The sequence below is a fragment of the Triticum dicoccoides genome, chromosome 6A, assembly GCF_002162155.2.
Source record: "Triticum dicoccoides isolate Atlit2015 ecotype Zavitan chromosome 6A, WEW_v2.0, whole genome shotgun sequence".
NCBI lineage: Eukaryota > Viridiplantae > Streptophyta > Magnoliopsida > Poales > Poaceae > Triticum > Triticum dicoccoides.
In genome coordinates, this window is record NC_041390.1 from 84,215,792 (window position 1) to 84,220,917 (window position 5,126).

The window sequence follows — 5,126 nt, forward strand, 5'->3', positions numbered from 1 at the left end:
GGTTTGATGACTATTGCTTACGTGGAGGGTTGAAGACCAGAGCTAAATGAGCACTAGATCGGATTTGTTTAACTACTACATCCGGTCAAAACATATGGCCACTTCAGCTGCGCTTTACCACAAGTCGCCCTGCGGTTTTTGCTTGAGCTAACACAGTCACGCGCTAAGCCGCTGCAGCTGAGGCCCGCCGCGTCGCTTCCATCTTCTGCTATGGGCTATGCTGAGTCGCCTTTGGCCGAGTGGCCTCACTTACATCCCTCTGAGCCGCCTTTGCCACGTCACTATTACCGGCTCATCTCTATCGAGCGGCCCGTCCTGACCTGCTCCCGAGTGGCCTCGTCATTACAGCATTCGACCCGCTGCCATGGTTGCCTCTATTTCACTGTTGTGCTAAGCCACCGAGGTCATGTTAAGCCGCCCCTGCCGTGTTGAACCGCCCCTGCCGTGTTGAGCCGCCAGGGCTATATTAAGTCGCCGGTCTATCTGAGACGCCTCTATCATGTTGAACGGATCATCTGTCATCTGAACGAATCAGGTGATATCTCTCTAAATATATTTTATTAGCACATATTATTTTTGACAAACAACAATTACTCTCACTTGAGATATTTTTTATGCAGGACAATTGTTCACTGCAAAAGCGATGGTTGTGTCATGGGTATATAGCTTGCACCACCATTATCATGCATCTGACCATGCCATCAAGCTCGACGAATATATGTGCAAGCCGTCGCTTTTGCGGCCCAATTTATATCAACATGACGCAGCTGACTCGTCCATCCGCGCTGGCTTACAACGTCGTGGCTGACTCATCTGTCTATATCACCTCTGATGTTGCAGTCGTCTTTGCTGTTCGTCTCTCGCGGCCTAGTCTAAATCAACACACCAGGTCGTACATGTCTGCATGAGCTGTTTATTGAGTATGAGCAAGTCACTTTTCGGGTAGACCGGTTTTCTTTCGACAATTGGAGGCAAATTATCATGTGTTATCAGCCGTCGTCTGCACTGGATGGCTCAATGGGCAGGCGCACAAGTCGCCGCCACTACAGTTTGGTTAACTTCAAACAACCAGTTGGAAGGAACCATTAGTTGAGTTGCTGACACGGCTCATACAGGATCATTTATAACCCGCCGCAGTCACCTCAACCTACTATGGATTCACATTGCACTATCAACACCAATGATATACACCCTATGATATGGTCAAATATGAAGAATCTCAAGCTAACTCCTTGAGTCGTCTTGAGACTCGGGGGCTACGATGACATGACCCAGTAAATGTTGCCGGTTTGAGTAGATTCAAGAACTCTAGGTCATTGGAGGGAAGATAACCCGGTCCGGAGGCTGCTGTTATATTGATGACAATTTAAAGGCCGTCAGAAACATTCCGGCTCAAAATGAAGATTCCGGTTTAAAATCCGGTTCAAGGGAAATATGTCGCACACAAAGCTTTGAAGCTCTCAATATCCGGTTTAAAACTCCGGTTCAAAAGAACTCATCTCTCGCAAGTTCGAGTTCTCAGGAAAATTAAAGGTTGCCAAAGAGAACTTACTACCATGATGTGCAGTTCAAACATGGGTATTCTGCCTTATGGCTTATCTTATTATGGTCGCATGAGGGCTTCTGCTTTATACAGCAAAGTTATGATTACCCTTTGGTCCGGCTTATAGGCCACATAAAAAAACTTGGGGGCTTGCTACCCAGGTTAAAGGGACCAAAGAGAGTCTGTTGCAACAACACAACTCAAACATAGGTGCCCCTTGAGCACACCTCAAAATATTGCTTGGGGGCTCTTTTTTCTAAAGAACAAAGAGTTTTTATAACCCTTGTAATAGGCTTAAAAGATAGGCTTGGAAGCCAGGTGTATTCACCTAAAACCCCGGGTTATCCTGCCTTTTTAAGTAAGCCACTCCGCCCAGGTAATCCTGGAATGACTCGCCGAACGTTTGACAAGTCAATCTTATGCAGACACTGAACTTGTCAAAGTTAAAACAACGATTGGTTATGTGAGGTCCATCTTATAAGGTTTGTATATAGGTTTAACTCAGTGGCCTCGCAGCCCATGAAAAGCCTTGTTTTTCGGCCTGGCAGCCCATGAAAAGCCTCGTTTCTCGTTTGTTTTTTATTCGACAGAGTCTTTCTTTTTGAGGTTTATTTGATAAAGCTTATAAAGTTTTATGATTATAATTCACCGGTGTTTATTGACCCAGCCTGGCTTTGGACTATAAGTCGCCAGGGTATCATGAGAAATTATCTGGTGTTTATTAACCTGGTCTGGCTTTGGACTATAAGTCGCCAGTGTATGATGATAAATTACCTGGTGTTTATTAAACCCAGGCTAGTTGTGGACTGTAAATCGCCAGTGTATGATGATCTTATATACTTGGCAGAGTTGTGCTCTAAGTTTTTGGATATTACCCCTTGCTGCATATGGCATGATAAGCCAGCGACGTGACTCAATTGGACAGGGTGTTGTGCTCTATATCTTCAGGGTTATTACCCTTACTGGCATTATAAGCCGGCAATGTTCATAAGTATCACAGCCAGCAGTATAAATCAATCCTACAGGTATGTTTTCCTGATTATAAGAATATGCGAGGTTTAATAACCCGCCCTGGCTTTTAAATTTAAGTTGCCGGTATGTTTAGGCTTGAATGGCCTTAATGCTAGTCTTTTCCATAATTGCATAAGAATATATTTGGGTTGTTACCCGCCCTGGCTTTTGACGTTAAGTCGCCAGGGCATATGTTGTTTAAACTCTGTGCAGGATTTGCAGAGCTATGACTTATATAAATGATCAAGTTCGATCCCATCATAAAAAATTGAAATTGGTGTTTCAAAAGGGTTGTCAATTATTGATTTTCACAAAGGCTATAAGCCACCGGGTTATAACAATTCCGGCTTACAATGAATGCGCATTAAGTCGCCATCAGCCAAGAGCCACTGAGTATTTAAACTCTGGATTTACTTGTCAACCGATAAGGTATTCACATCTTTTCATAGCCAAAATTGGCTGGATTTTCATGATGATATTTGAATGATTAAGGTTTTCATACCGGATTATATTATTCAAATCTTGAATAGCCAACATGGCTGGATTTTTATTATGGTTATCAATACCAGTATTATGATTGAGGTTTTCAAAGTCGCTTCAGCGCAATGGTTATTATTTTATCAATGGATATAATTTATTCTACAATGGAAGGAATAGTCCCGAGTCGCTGCAGGCTTACGACCCGGCACTTCGGGGCTACATTATTCAAATTGAGATCACATCAAATATACAAGTCCCATGTCACTGCCAGCATGCACCATGGCACTTGGGGGCTAATGCAAAGTCATTTTTTGCTCAACTTATTGAAGACCCGACTCATCACATCATAATGAGCCGGCCCTTGGGGGCTACATTGGTTGAAGTTTTTATGGGCATCAGGCAATTACAAGTCCCAGGTTGCTGCAAGCATGACAAACCCGGCACTTTGGGGCTACATATATGGAGTATTCAGTCTTTACTAGTGATTGAGATGAACAAACATGGATTTCTTCAAAATGGTAGTATTTATATTGAAGCAAGTCTTAAGTCATCACTTTGTTCTGCTCAAGACTTGGGGGCTACAGGTAATATGGATATAAGGGAGAAATATCTTCCAGTTTTCAGATTTGAGCAAACCAGATTGACCCAGTGTCTGCAACAATCATGACCTGGCATCACCAACAATTATGACTCGGCGTCACCAATAACTATGACCTGGCATCGGCAACAACTATGACCCGGTGCTATCAATATTTACAAACCGGATATTTTGGCAATGATAAACCGGCAAGTTCTACAAGCCGGCTAAAAATCATATGAGTATTTCAAGGCCAATATTTTTGTTAAGCATTGGGAGCTGAATCAAATATTCTTCATAATATATTTCTGTGAGAAGGCAATGTCAGCAAATTGATTATTGAAGGAAATATGCCCTCGAGGCAATAATAAAGTTATTATTTATTTCCTTAAATCATGATAAAATTTTGTTATTCATGCTAGAATGGTATTAACCGGAAACATAATACATGTGTGAATACATAGACAAACAGAGTGTCACTAGTATGCCTCTACTTGACTAGCTCGTTAATCAAAGATGGTTATGTTTCCTAACCATGGACAAAGAGTTGTTATTTGATTAACGAGATGACATAATTAGTTGAATGATCTGATTGACATGACCCATTCCATTAGCTTAGCACCCGATCGTTTAGTATGTTGCTATTGCTTTCTTCATGACTTATACATGTTCCTATGACTATGAGATTATGCAACTCCCGTTTGCCAGAGGAACAATTTGTGTGCTACCAAACGTCACAACGTAACTGGGTGATTATAAAGGAGCTCTACAGGTGTCTCCAAAGGTACATGTTGGGTTGGCGTATTTCGAGATTAGGATTTGTCACTCCGATTGTCGGAGAGGTATCTCTGGGCCCTCTCGGTAATGCACATCACTTAAGCCTTGCAAGCATTGCAACTAATGAGTTAGTTGCGGGATGATGTATTACAGTATGAGTAAAGAGACTTGCCGGTAACGAGATTGAACTAGGTATGGGATAGCGACGATCGAATCTCGGGCAAGTAACATACCGATGACAAAGTGAACAACGTATGTTGTTATGCGGTCTGACCGATAAAAGATCTTCATAGAATATGTAGGAGCCAATATGAGCATCCAGGTTCCGCTATTGGTTATTGACCGGAGACGTGTCTCGGTCATGTCTACATTGTTCTCGAACCCGTAGGGTCCGCACGCTTAAGGTTACGATGACAGTTATATTATGAGTTTATGCATTTTGATGTACCGAAGGTTGTTCGGAGTCCCGGATGTGATCACGGACATGACGAGGAGTCTCGAAATGGTCGAGACATAAAGATTGATATATTGGAAGCCTATGTTTGGATATCGGAAGTGTTCCGGGTGAAATCGGGATTTTACCGGAGTACCGGGAGGTTACCGGAACCCCCCGGGACGTATATGGGCCTTAGTGGGCCTTAGTGGAAGAGAGGAGAGGTGGCTAGAGATGGGTCGCGCGCCCCTCCCCCCCTTGGTCTGAATTGGACAAGGAGAGGGGGCCGGCCCCCCTTCCTCCTC